This window comes from Sorex fumeus, unplaced genomic scaffold (assembly GCF_029834395.1).
Source record: "Sorex fumeus unplaced genomic scaffold, SorFum_2.1 ptg000050l, whole genome shotgun sequence".
NCBI classification, from domain to species: Eukaryota; Metazoa; Chordata; class Mammalia; order Eulipotyphla; family Soricidae; genus Sorex; species Sorex fumeus.
In genome coordinates, this window is record NW_026606107.1 from 5,916,265 (window position 1) to 5,931,909 (window position 15,645).

The 15,645-nt window shown below is 38.3% G+C and overlaps 1 pseudogene; it reads right to left on the reverse strand.

Moving 5' to 3' along the window:
* Window positions 1-239: 239 nt before the first annotated feature.
* Window positions 240-6,949, reverse strand: LOC130032590 (alpha-globin transcription factor CP2-like; annotated as a pseudogene).
* Window positions 6,950-15,645: the final 8,696 nt, after the last annotated feature.

The window sequence follows — 15,645 nt, forward strand, 5'->3', positions numbered from 1 at the left end:
CATATCGAATACATCACAGGTAGCTTGCCAGGCTTTGCCAGGTTTTAGAAGCAAACAAGCAAAAATCTGTGGTGTAGAGAGCAAAGCACATAAGGGCCAGAGCAATAGTACAGTGGAAGGGTGTTTCAGAAAAAAAAAAAAAAAGCAGAGCAGTCACCCCCGTGGAGCTGTGCCTAGTCATGCCCTGACAAAACCTCAGCCAGTGACTTGGTTGCACTGAGAATATACCTCATCACTAATTAGCACCCTGTTGGCCCCTGCTTGTAGATCTGGCTGATCTGAGGAGGGGAAACACTGAACAGCTGAGCAATTTTTTCTGTCAGTTCAACAGCAGTCAGTTCTTCTAGATAGATGACATGGTACACATGAGTCTCCGTCCTCATGCTTCTGTTGCTGCTGCTGCTCCCTCAACTGCAAGGACTCCTGACAAACATAAATGATCAGTCTCGGGAGCACCATCCTGCCTTTTAATGCATTAAAGAGCCTGATTCCATCCCTTGGACCACAAATCTGGATCGCATCATCTCGAGTTAGTTTGAGTAAATATACTCCTGAGAAGTTTGTGAATAGCCTGTGAAAGTGGACAAACGGTTTCGATGTAGTCACAGTTGAGCTTCCTGAGGTGTGGTTGTTGGCAAGAGATTATCTGTGACTGGTGGGGGAGGCTCTGGCTGGTGGCTTGGTGAACTGTTTCCTTCCCCAAGAGAAAAGCTGCTGTGGGAACTGCTGATTCCAGGTGAGGGGGAATTATTGACATATGTGATTTCAGGCCACGGAGAACACTCTGTGAGAATAGTTGTCTCATATGAAGGCTGATATTTCTCCTTTCCGTGAGGTGTTTGTTTCTCCATTTTCTCTCTGTTTTTTGTTTTCTATCTGCACCTTTAGGCTTGAAGACTTTGATCTGGCAGCTGGCTGAGTGCAAGTGCTCAGTATACTCTCCATTCTCATTCTCCTTGAAGGTATTAATCTGTATTCGGAATGGCACCCCCTTTTCTCCACAGTGTTTTCTCATGGTTAACTCTGTGCTGATACAGTGCACCTGAATAAATACAGAGGTCCTCTTCACAGGGTCCCATAGGAACTCTACTGTGTTGAGCTGGGTTGGATTGGCCCTAGGACCAATTATACCCACAGACATTGGGAGATGTATGTCAAGAATTCTATCTCCAGGTCGGTTACACCTCTTAATATATATCTTTATCTATCTATCTGCCTATCTATCTATATGTATATATTAGGTATATAAAATATACCTAAATAAAAATTTCAAGATACATTATAATCAGAATGACAAAAGTCAAAGATAGGGAGAGAATAGCTGCATGACCAAAATATGGAACTTACATACAATGGAATGCCCTTAAGATGCACCGTGAGACATTAAGAGCCAGAAGAGGATGGTGGCCTACAGAAAAAAAAGCCCTCAATGAATTGAACACTTTAAAAAGAGTATACTGTTCAGCAATACTTTAATTCTATAATTTTCTTATTTTCAGTACATTTTCCCCAAAGTCAAAAAGCTTATCAAATTCAGAGTAACATTCCATGAGGCAAGAAATCACAGTTAATAAATGCTTTATAATTTTAAGTAGGATGAAGATGCAATTTTACTCTGCTAATTTCAACTGTTTGAAATGGTTTCAGCATATATAAGAAAACACATTTCTGAGAAAATACAAAATTCAATAGTGTATTTGTGTAGTAGAAATCTGTAGTAGATGTAAATATCACAATTTAGGAGTCATATTGAGTTCAAAACACAATTTCATTTACAGAATGGTCAAAGCACCAACAGACACATGCAAAACTTGAAAGCTATAGAATATTCTCTTGTGTTTAACCAGAAATGATTTCGTAATCAAAGTATGACATTCTCCTGCTAGTATATTTTCTACTAACTTAAAATATATTTGAAACAATTATAAATCTTTTTCTCTTTAATGCAAATATAATCACTATCACAAAGAAAAGCAGTTTAAGATTACAAACAAGTCTAAAGAAATTAAAATAATCATGTTTTATTATTGATGAAACATACTTTCATTCATTTTCAGGGTGTGGGAATTTAAAATAAGAAGCCAGAAATATAAATTATAAGTAAATTAGAAGTTGAAATAGATCTTAAAGTCTCATCAAGTGGTTCTATTGTAATTATAACAACTGATTATTGAGGACACAGTACCTAATATGTACAGTATTCATTACCCTGCTGTTTTTTCCTTGACTACTTTGCCCTCAGAAAAGAGGAGATAAGTGTAAACTCAGTCTAACAACTGATAAATTCAGTTCAAAGTGTATATCTTAATGATGATTAAGAGATGCTTTTTTGTATACACATGGGGGGAAAGGTATCGCAAAGATGATACAATGGGAAAATTTGCAGCTTAGGATATTTGCAGTGCTTTTATAAACCGTAACAGAAATTTTATTGTACACATGAGATTACACACACACAAAGAGTAAGTGATGGAGTAAAATTAAGACCAATTTATCTCTTCCCATTTTCCATATGTTTTATGTAATAACTGTGAGAGATTTAGATTCTAATAATATTGTTTAAAATAAGTTTATATGAACTTCTAACTATGTAACCTGGCTAAATCTAGAGAAAGAAAACAAAAGTCTCTTGTTATGTTTTATCAATTTGTTGATTTTTATCTATGAATACTGTTTTCATGACATCAGTGTGTGTATATGTATTATAAAGAGGTATTTAAAATTTACATATCTGGTCAAGATTAAACTCTCCTTCATCTTGTAAACATTTTAAACATTTCCTCTAATTAATTCCCTGTTCCAAGTCTTTCATATTATGTATATACACTTTAAACACATACACACTCGTGCTCTCTTTAATCTCTCTCTTTAATCTCTCTCTTTATCTCTCATACGCACACATAGACACACACAGACATACACATTCATTCACCACCACCACTGCCACCAACACTAGAGACATACCAAACTTTAATGTTATATTGCAAATTTAAGCAGTCAATATTGTCTTTCCCATAAGGATTATTTCCTGAAAAAATGCAAAAGTAAAAACATGAATTTTTTTTGAAATAATGCTGTATCTCAAGCCAGTACAAAATCCTTTTCCTAATAGCTTTAGCTGTTGGAGAAAAACAAAACCTCTCTTTAATCTATTCCTCCAATAAAATTATAACGGGTTTTAAAAGATTTTAATATAGTAATAATTTTTAAAGATTAACTTTCACGTGTAATAAATTCAAAATTTTGGACTTATGTAAAAATTCATTCTATTTGAAATTTTGCATTATGCTGAGCAGTGGTTTAATCTTCATCACTTAATCATTATAAACCTCACCAGATAAAATGGAGATTTTATACAGTAAGTACAATGAAGCAATATCCTTGATTATGCAAAGTTAAAGTTCTAAGTATTCAGTCAGAATTTCATGTGGCTATTATTAACATACTAAACTTAAATGATTAGGGCTACACATTTTTTCTGTAGTCATGCATTTATATTTTTTCTCCACTCTCATCATCAGTGTTCCAGAACCATTTGTATTTTATTTGTGCTATTTATTTATTTATTTATATATATTATATATATAAATAAATAATTTATTTATTATTGAACCCACACAACTGGGTTCCTCTGCCAGTTTTGTTATGCCTGAGGCTTATCCAAGTGTGTGGAGAGTGGCCTCAGTATGGCCTTGGCTGGTGCCTGGAGGTCTTCAGCTGTTGGACCCTGGCAAGGATAGTCAGGCACAGGGTAGGATACTCTGCCTTGTGCTCTACCGGGAGCTTGTTATGATAATCTCTGGATCCTGGCCGTTGTTGGGGTTACACGGCAGCTGGAGGGTGTAACTGTCTAGCTACTGACAGGTCCAGTCCCAAACCGTGCAGGCTTGGAGATCTCAGCCCCGGGTCCCACACACCTGGATTCCTCTGCCAGTTCTGTTATGCCTGAGGCTTATCCAAGTGTGTGGAGAGTGGCCTCAGTATGGCTTTGGCTGGGGCCTGGAGGTCTTCAGCTGTTGAACATCATCAGTACTCATCAATACATTGGCTCGGCTCTTTACACGCTACCTGTCTGAATGCAAGGTTCCATCCCAATGGAAAACCATCAGGATTGTACTACTATACAAGAAATTTTGCATATATGTTTTTGGCCCTCTACCGATAGCACAGCGGGTAGGACGTTTGCCTTACAAGTGGCCAACATGGCCAACCCGAGTTCGATTCCTCCGCCCCTCTCGGAGAGCCCGGCAAGCTACCGAGAGTATTCGATATGCCAAACACAGTAACAGTAACAACAATTATTAAAAATAAAATATTTATATAAACAAAAGATAATAAATATAATTTGGTGTTAGAATTTAAATTACAGCATTTGCAATCTTCCCTCCTCTTTATTAATGAGATAATGTGGTTTATATTAGTTCACATATCATTTTATCTTTGCAGTGCTGTTTCATCACCCCTATCATTCAAGAGTCAATAACCCTCCATCACTGTCCCATTATCCATTCTCGCCAACATGAACTTGGAAAATATAGATGATAATTGACGGAATGGGGTAATAGTACTTTGAGTAAGTACTTTGCCTTACACGCATCCGACCTTTGTTTGATACCTGACATCCCATATGGTCAAGTAAGCATTAACAAGAGTAATTCCTGAGGTCAAAGCCAGGAGTAAAGCCTGAGTATTTTCGACTGTGTCTACAAAACAATAAAAAATAATTGAGTGCACTTTAATCAAGAAGAAATAGCAAATGAAACAATAATATAGAGGACACCCTAGCTAATTCAGAATCTCAGGAAAATATGGGGAATAAAAAAAACCTAAACTAAATAATTTCACATAATTCTAATTTCCTATAGAACTGAGGACAGGGAGCAAAAGAAATTGAAAAGGGGGAAGAAGAGAAAACAGTATCAAGGGGAGGGCCCCAGACACTTTAGTGGTGAAGAAGTGTTATTAAGTTATATATATATGAACCATAGAACTGACAAAGCTGAAAGCATCATGTCTAAACTGCAATAATCAAACTAATATAAATGCTTGTCAAGGAGACAGGTTGGTGGTTGGTGGGCATGGGGGGGTTAGGAGTGATGAATGGGAACACTCATGGAGGGAAGTTGACACTGGTGATGGTATAGATGCTGGAAAATTTGTAGCTACAAATAACTTTTGTAAATTTTGGTACCTAAATATAAAAAATTTAAATGATGTTCTTTGTAAAACCCTCTATGAAGTGATATTCATAATTGCATGGGGACATACAGCAGCTTTGGAACAATTTATGGTGTTGGAACAATTTATGGTGTTTTTCTGTTCATCTGTGTCCAAACAATTCTCCTACTTGCATAATTTATTATCCTTCATTAGTCTGTGGTATATATAAACAGAGTATATTTATGCTTGATGGTTCTGAAATTCATTGCACACAGCTTTTCTTACAAGAAATCCAGGAGTCCAGAGCAGACAGGTAGGGCACTTGCCTTTCATGCTGCCTTTCTGTGTTCTATTCCCAGTGCCACTTATGATCTCCTGAGCAAAACCAGGATGCTCATTTTGATCAGAGCCATGAATAAGTCTTTAGCATAATTGGCATGGCCACAAAATGATAAAACAAAAAGGTGCAAAAACAACTATATTCACCCTATTGTTATTTTTTTTGTAAATCCAAACACAGTATGTCTCCAATATTAATATATTAGAGTCTCATGGAAAGCAAGAAGTTTCCATTAAAAATAAAGGTAACTTGGATATATTCAACTGGATTTTTCTAGAATCACAACGATAACATAAATATTAAGAAAAATTCATTTAAATATCAGAGAGATAGTATGGCAAATAAAATGTCAGCAGAAGTACATAGGGAACAATAACTGTTAGAGTTCTAATAGATTGGCTATGTTTTCAAGTTATGCCTAAACTTTGATTGCATATCCTACCTTCATATGTGACAATATATATACATTTTTATTTTATCTATCTATCTAGATATATCAATTGAGTATTAAAATATTTATTTTAGCTTCTATGAGACATCAATATTCATCACGGAGGGTGATATATTTATGATGATATTGGGAACATATACATTCATTATCTATTTTAGATAATCACATCGAAGCCATTTCTTAAGAAAACATTGCAATTTTTTCAAATATAGGAATAGGGAAAAACAGAATTAACCCTGAAACACAGAGCTCTGGAAAGAAAACATTATTTTTCTTATTTTTGTGGTTCATAAGGCCTAAACTAAATAGATTGCTCTGGGATATATGTCAATGGTATTGGGGGGGGTTAATTTAGTAGGAAACTGAACATGGGTCTCCTGCAAATATATGTGGGTCAGTTCTTTGAGCTATCTCTTTAATCTGAAAAGATAGCATATTTTTTAATGAAAACTATCGTTTTCCCACTGCAGATTGTTCTCACATGTTCTCTTTTCTCAGACATCACTGGAAAATTTATATATTTGGGAGTAATATAACTGAAATAAAATTTAATTAGAGGTATGCCATTTTAAAACTATTAAATAAAACATGAAAATATATAGAAATTTGTTATAGGCATATATATTAAGTGTCGCAGCCATGCAACTTCTTATTCTCTAATTCTCTCTCTCAGAGAAACCGGCAGGCTACCGAAAGTATCATACCAGCACATATGCCTGAATAGGAACACCTGTAAAGTCTATTTGTGTCTTCAGGCTACTGAGAATATCCCACCCACACGGCAGAGCCTGGCAAGCTATCGGTAGTGTATTCGATATGCCAAATCCAGTAAATAAAATGGATCTCATTGCATTGACCCTGAATATGGCAGAGTTGAGAAGGATATGGAAGGAGAGGCTGATACAATCTCAAGGTCGAACTAGGCTGCCAAAATGAAAAAAGACAAAAAGGACAGTCTATACTTTCAATGTACATACGCTGTCATCTGATGCATCCATCGAGGACCTGATGGTACAAGCATGAAAGATCAAGTACGGCATCATTGGTCTGACCAAGACGAGAAGGCATCAATAAAATCACGATGTTTTCGACATTGGAGATGAACTGTTCTTTAGAACATGTGACAAAAGAGGCATTGGTGGTGTCGGTGTCCTTGTCAACACGAACTTAGCCAGGAGGATTGATTCATTCGAATGCCTAACAACCTGAAACAGATGATTACACTTGAATAGATAGAAGCCAGCAGCTTCTATCTTTGTTGTCTATGCACCAACATCCAATTATGGTGAAAGAGAAATTGAGAAGTTCTACATGGAGCTGGAGAAGTTCTATAAAGAAGTACACACCTTCTACAAGATCATTGTCGGTGATTTTAATGCGAAGATAGGACCGAGAAGATCAGCTCAAGAACTCCACATCGGGACCCATGGCCTAGAATGGAATGAACAGGGTCACAGACTGTCTGAGTTCATCATGTCGACTAAGACCATCCATGGTAACTCACAGTTCCAGAAGGTGGAATCTAAATGTTGGACATGGGAATCTCCCGGTGGATGGGTCCACAATAAAATTGACCGAATATTTTCAATCGATGGTTTTGCCTGACTGATGTTGCTTTTATCCCAAAATTCCAAATGGATTTGGGGCACCGTTTTCTTTGTGCAAAATTCTACTTCACAGAGCTGGGAGAAAGGAAGGCAAAGTTTAAGAAGAGAATTCCCAGAACAACCACCAACTGGTTGCTCTTTGGCTCTGTTTCGGCAACATGGGAAGATACCGTCATTCACAACATTGATGAGGAATACGATCTAGTGATTCAGCACCTCCATGATTGTGCAAGGAATGCCAAAAGCGAGATAACCATAAAAAATACCTTTATTCGAACACAATTGATTTTATTCGCCAAAGTGGCTTGGCCCATGCCTCAGGCAACCACAAGCAAACGTCCGAGCTTGCAAAACAGTGCAGAAAAGTGATCAAGGAAGACCTAAAAGACGGAAGAGCAGCATTGCTGGTAGATTCTGCAGAAGCCAGGAAAAGCATTCATCATGCCCTCCTGTCCTTCACCAACTAAAAGACCAAGATGTTTGCCTTCCGACATCCTGATGGATCTATCATATCTTCCAGAAGGGCAATGGAGAAGATTATTCTTGACTTCTACTCAGATTTCTTTAATAGCCACGTCCACTTGCCCACATACCAAATTCCGCAAGATGGATATGTCGTTCCCAACGTTCTCCCTTCCAAAATCTGACATGATATTTTTTCGGTAAAGAAGCAAACAGCACCTGGCCCAGACAAGGTCAGACCTGAACACCTGAAGAACCTACCGTCAGTACACATCAATACACTGACTCGGCTCTTCACATGCTACCTGTCTGAATGGAAGGTTCCATCCCAATGGAAAACCAGCAAGACTGTACTACTATATAAGAAGGGAGACATTCACGACATTGGCAACTATCGCCCAATTTGCCTGTTGTCTGTCATCTACAAGCTGTTCACTAGAGTCATCCTGAATAGGATTGGCAGTACACTAGATGAAGGACCATGCGAGCAAGCCGGGTTCCAAAAAGGATTCAACAACATTGACCATATCCACATGATAACCAAGCTCATTGAGGTTTCTCGGGGTTCAAGATGTCGCTCTGTCTAACATTCATTATTTAAAGAAGGTCTTTGATTCTGTTGAAACGGAAGCAGTCGTCGAAGCCCTAGACAGTCAGGGCATTCAAACTCAATATATCATGATCCTCCATGAGCTGTATTACGGATTCACTACCACGATCTCACCATTGTACAAAGAAGTGATCATCCATGTCAAGAAAGGAGTTTAGGGTGATACCATTTCACCAAAACTCTTCAGTGCCACCCTCGAGAACATCATGCGAAGACTGGAATAGGAAGGAATGGGAGTGAAGATAGATGGTCGGCAACTACACCACGTCTGCTTTGCTGATGACATCATTCTTATAACACCAAACATCAGCCAAATGGCACAAATGCTGACCAGCTTCGACCATCAGTGTGGAAAGGTCAGATTACAGTTGAATCTCACAAAGACAATGTTCATGACAAACAGTACTGTTCCTGACGGTCCATTCACTCTCAACGGAACGACCATCTCCGAATGCAACAGTTATATATACCTAGGTCGAAAAGTCAACATGATGAATGACCTGGCACCTGAGTTGCACAGGAGGAAGAGAGCAGCTTGGAATGACTTCAAGAGCGTCAAAGAAATAACTAAGAGGACGAAGAACCTCCAGCTCCTAGCACATCTCTTTAATTCCACTGTTCTTCCTGCATTAACATATGCCTCAGAGACCTGGACCCTACAAAAACAAGATGAGAATGCTGTTCGGGTTTCTCAAAGAAGAATCAAAAGAGCTATACTTGGAGTATCACGGTTCACTCAAATGAGAGATAGAATCTGGAGTTCCCACCTCCATCAACGCTCAAGAATCAGGGACACTGTCTCCTTTGCCAAGGCATCGAAAATCAGATGGGCTGGACACTTAATGAGATTTAGAGACGACCGCTGGACTAGCGCCATTATCGACTGGATTCCATGGGATGTCAAAAGATCACATGGACTCCTACCTAAGAGATGGTCAGACTTCTTCGTCAAGACCCTGAATGATGGGTGTGAGGCTCTTCATGTTCCTCAAACGAGTAGATGCCATTGGGCTATGCTAGCATGCAACAGGGATGAATGGAGATGTTACTGGCACCCGCTTGAGCAAATCGATGAGTAACAGGATATCAAGTGATCAAGTGATATTAAGTGTATCATTATCATCTCATATTTATTACAATAAATTCAAATGAAATAATAAAATAAAGGGAAGACATAATAAACTTATAGCACTGTAGCATTGTCCTCCTGTTGTTCATCGATTTTCAAGCGGGCCCAGTAACATCTCTATTGTGAAACTTCTTGTTACAATGTTTTGCATATAGATTACATCATGTGTTGCTTTCCAGGCTTTGCCGTGTGGGTGAGATTCTCTCTCGGTAGCTTGCTGGGCTCTCTGAGACGGGAGGAGGAATCGAACCCGGGTCAGCTGAGTTGGCTGCATGCAAGGCAAATGCGCTACCACTGTGCTATTGCTCCAATCAAAGCCATAATTAATAAAATTGTTCATAATAATTCATATCAAACCAAAACAAGAATTCATGTAGAGGAACAAAAAGACATTGAATATGCAGATAAATTAATGTAATACACCATGCCAACAAAAAGATAAAAGTGTAACTACTTTAACTGTTGGAGCCTTTTTACAAGATCAAACAATTCACAATAAAAATCCTTCCAAAATGATAATAGATAGAACATAGCTGAAGATAGCGATGGCTATCAGCATCAAAACCACATAACTCTTACAAGAAAAAAATATCAAAGTGATTTAAATTGAAAACAAATAGATGAAATTTTCACTATTTTCACAAGACAAAGTTCATACTGAAAGACTTAACGGTGGAACTAAAAAGCTTCTAAAATAATTAATTATATTATGGTAGCATTTATAGAAATAATACAGAAAACACATCACATTCCTATCACAAATAATGAAACCAAAGAAAAGGCAGTTTTTCAAATATCCTTTAAAATAGTGCCCCAGGACATCAAATATATATGATTCAACTTTAAAAAGGCAGGTGAAAGAGTTACAAAGTGAAAACTATAATTCACTACTTAAAGAAATGCAAGGAGACCCCAGGAAATGGATAAGAAATTTCTTATTAGTGTATTAGAAGAATCAACTTTGTTAAAATTACTGTCCTAACAGAAGTTCTATACAGTTTCTATAGAACAGCCATTAAAATTCAAAGGCATTTTTCAAAGACAAGGAACAAACTCTATTAAATTTTGTAGTACCCAAGGCCTAGAATGGAACGAACAGGGTGAGAGACTGTCTGAGTTCATCATGTCGACCAAGACCATCCATGGTAACTCACAGTTCCAGAAGGCAGAATCTAAACGTTGGACATGGGAGTCTCCCGGTTGATGATTCCACAACGAAATAGACCACATCATATTCAATCGACGATTTTGTCTGACCGATGTCGCTGTTGTCCAAAAATTTTGAACGGGATCGGACCACCTTCTCCTTCATGCAAAATTCTACTTCACAGAGCGGGGAGAAAGGGCTGCAAAGTTCAAAAAGAAAACTCCCAGAACGACCACCAACTGGGAACTCTTTGGCACTATTGCGGCCACATGGGAAGATGCCATTGATGACAACATTGACGAGGAATATGGTCGACTGGTTCAGCACCTCCATGAATGTGCGAGGAACGCCAAGAGAGAGATAGCCACAAAAAATCGCCTGTCTTCAAAAACTCTTGAGCTAATTCGCCAGCGTGGTTTGGCGCATGCCTCAGGCAACCGCAAGCTAACGTCCGAGCTCACAAAGCAGTGCAGAGATGCGATCAAGGAAGACCTCAAAGAGAGAAGAGCAGAAGTGCTGGTAGATGCGGCAGAAGCTGGGAAAAGTATTCGTAACGCCCGCCTGTCCTTCGCCAACTACAAGACCAAGATGACTGCCCTCAGACATCCTGATGGATCCATCATATCCTCCAGAACGGCAATGGAGAAGATTATCTATGACTTCTAATCAAATCTTTCGATAGCCGTGTCCACTTGCCAACATACCAAATTCCACAGGATGGATATGTCGTTCCCAACTTTCTCCCTTCCGAAATCTGACACACCATTTCGTCAGTAAAGAAGCAAACAGCACCCGGCCCAGACAAGGTCAGACCTGAACACCTGAAGAACCTGCCGTCAGTACTCATCAATACACTGGCTCGGCTCTTCACTCGCTACCCGTCTGAATGCAAGGTTCCGTCCCAATGGAAAACCAGCAGGACCGTACTACTGTTCAAGAAGGGAGACATCTATGACATTAGCAACTATCACCCGATCTGCCTATTGTCTGTCATCTACAAATTGTTCACTCAAGTCATCCTAAATAGGATTGGCAGAACACTAGATGAAGGACAACCATGTGAGCAAGCCAGGTTCCGCAAAGGATTTAGCACCATCGACCATATCCACATCATAACCAAGCTCATTGAGGTTTCTCGGGAGTTCAAGATGCCGCTCTGTTTAAAGTTCATTGATTTAAAGAAGGCCTTTGATTCTGTTGAGACAGAAGCGGTCATTGAAGCCCTAGCCAATCAGGGCATTCAAGCCCAATACATCAAGATCCTCTGTGAGCTGTATTGCAGATTCACTACCAGGATCTCACCATTCTACAAAGAAGTGATCGTTGATGTCAAGAGAGGGGTGCGGCAGGGTGATACCATTTCACCGAAACTCTTCAGTGCCACCCTTGAGAACATCATGCGTCGACTGGAATGGTAAGGAATGGGAGTGAAGTTAGACGGTTGGCAACTACACCGCCTCCACTTTGCTGATGACATTGTTTTAATAACACCAAACATCAGCCAAGTGGCACAAATTCTGGCCGATTTTGACCGTGAGTGTGGAAACGTAGGACTACAGCTGAATCTTACGAAGACAATGTTTATGAGAAACAGCCTCGTTCCTGATGCCCCATTCGCTCTCAATGGAACGACCATCTCTGAATGCAACAGCTATGTGTACCTAGGTCGAGAAGTCAACATGACAAATGACCTGGCACCCGACCTGCGCAGGAGGAAGAGAGCAGCTTGGAACGCCTTCAAGAACGTCGAAGAAATAGCTAAGAGGACGAAGAACCTCCGGCTCCAGCACTTCTCTTTGATTCCATTGTTCTTCCTGCATTAACATATGCCTCAGAGACCTGGGCCCTATGCAAACAGGATGAGAACGCTATTCAGGTCTCCCAAAGAAGAATAGAAAGAGCTATGCTTGGAATATCACGTTTCAGTCAAATGAGAGAAAGAATCTGGAGTTCCAACATCCGTCAACGATCAAGAATCAGGGACGCTGTCTCATTTGCCAAGGTGTCGAAAATCAGATGGGCTGGTCACGTAATGAGATTTAAAGACGACTGCTGGACTAGAGCCGTTACCGACTGGATTCCACGGGATGTCAAAAGACCGCGTGGCCGCGCACCTACCAGTTGGTCAGACTTCTTCATCAAGATCATGAATGATCGGTTTGAAGCTCTTCATGTTCCCAGAGCGAACAGATGCCATTGCTCTACACTAGCACGCGACAGGGACAAATGGAGACGTTACTGGCGCCCGCTCGAGCAAATCAACAAATAACGGGAAGTTAAGTGATTTAAGTGATTAAGTGACCATGAAAACTGTATGAATTACCAGAGCAATCCTAAGAAAGGAAACAATAATGATGGGAATCATTGCATGACACAACTTTTAAATATATTACAAAGCAGTAATTATCAAAACTGCATGGTTCTGGACTCACTACAGACTAGTGGAAATAATTGAGATTTATTAACTACACTCCCAGATTATAGATAACTAGTCTATAACAGAGTAGTTAAATATATTAAGTGGGGAGCAAAGAAAATACCTTCATCAAATGATGCTGTGGAATTTGTATATCGATATGTGTAAAACTATAAAATTAGAACCATATTTCACACCACTAACAAAGGTAAACTCACAGAGGATTAAAGGTCTCAATAAAAGACCATAATAAATAATATACAAAAAAGCAGAACTCCTTAGAAAACTGCCTGCAAAGGAATCTTCAATGAAATGACCACAGTGGTACAAACAGCAAAAACAAAAACAAAAAATAATGGAACTACATAAAGAAGCTTGTTCACACTAAAATAATAAAAATCTAATAAAAAGATATTCTACTGAACGGGAGAAAATATTTATACACAATGCTTCCAATAAAGTTTTGATATCCAAGATTTATAAATCATTCACAAATTCAACAAAAAAACAATCCAATGACCCATTCAAAAAATGGGATAGGAAGATTAAAATAAATTTTCCCCCAAAAGACATACTTGTGGCCAAGAGTCATATTAAAAAAGTGCTTCTATCAACTGTGATGAGGAAAATGTCAATTAGAAAAATGATGTATCATCTAAACTAGTTAAAAAGACGTGCTTAGAAGCAGGAAGTTATGGCAGAGTTGTTAGGAGAAAGAAACTTTTATCCACTATTGATGTCAATGTCTTTTGATTCATTCTCTATAGAAATCAATATGGATATTTACCTAAAAAAAACTACCACACTACACAGCAATATGACTTTTTTGTTATATATGTTTCAAACACAAAAGCATTCATTCTAAAGGATTTATGTTTATCTAAATCCCTTATGTTCATCCCACACACATAGTACAAAACCCAATACATGGAAACAAACAAAATGTCAAACTACAGAAAAAATATCAGGAATCTTGAGTTTGCATACACAATGGAATACTATGAAGCTCTAATAAAGAAAAAAATTGTGCAATTTGCACAACATAAATAGAAATAAAAGATATAATGCTGAGTGAAGTAATTCAGAAGGAAAGGGACAGATACAGACTTATCTCTCTCATATGAGAGACCTGAAGATACAGAGCAAGATAGAATAAAATTTCAAAGCCAACATAACCAGAAAACTGATCCACACAATTGAGTTGGTAGGGGGCTTGAAAGGAAAGGTCCTTCAGTTTCTTCAGAAAGGGAGGTGGGCACAGTGGTGATGAGTTTAGCATTGGAATTATGTGAATAACAAACTATTAATTATTCAAGTATTGTTAACCCGTGAATCTCAATAAATTTTACGTATGAATAAACATCATTATAGTTTTGTCAATAAAAGTAAGAAAAATAAGATATTACAATACTGGAAAAAGTGTTTATATTTGCTACTTCAAGAATTGGACTGCGGCTGAAGCAATAACACAATGGGTAAGGCATTTGCCTTGCATGCGGCAGACCCAGGTTCGATTCCCAGCATCCTTTATGGTCCTCCGAGCACTGCCAGGAGTAGTTCCTGAGAGCAGATTTAGGAGTAACCCCTGTGCATCGCTGGGTGTGACCCAAAAAGAAAAAAAATTGGACTAATGGCTTGCTCTTCAAGCCAGTCTTAGGTTTTGAACACATAATACAATTACTCTCTCTTCTCACATATTTCTAAGATAAAATAAAAAATTACCTTACTTCATCAAAGAGCAAAATTGTATGAATTGCTGTCATCTATAAAAGCAGTAAATGTCTCAGACTATATCATTCAATAAAAAAACTATGGCTATTAATGTTGTATTAAAATCATATGATCATATCAAGAAGCAAAGAAACCATCTGATAAGGTCAGGGAACCCATCAATGATAAAGACTCAACAAAATGGAAGTTGAAGAAACTTTCCTCAATATAGTTAAAGACATCTACCACAAGCCCAAAACAAGTATTATTCTCAATGGGTAAAAATAAAGTTTTCCCTCTAAGATTGGGGACAAGACAAGGTTACCCATACTTGGTATTTTTATTCAATATACTACTGAAAGCACTTACCTTAGAAGTTAGGGAAGAAACGGATATTAAGGGCATTCAGATAGGAAAGGAAGAAGTGAAACTCGAGCTATTCACAGATGAAATGATAATATATTTAAAGAGCCACAGTGTCTCTACCAAAAAGCTCCTAGAAACAATAGGTTTGTTTAGTAACTTTGCAGTCTACAAAATCAATACCCAAATGTCCATGGCTTACTTATATGCAAATAATGAAAAACAAGAAAGTGATATAAAAAAAAGAAGA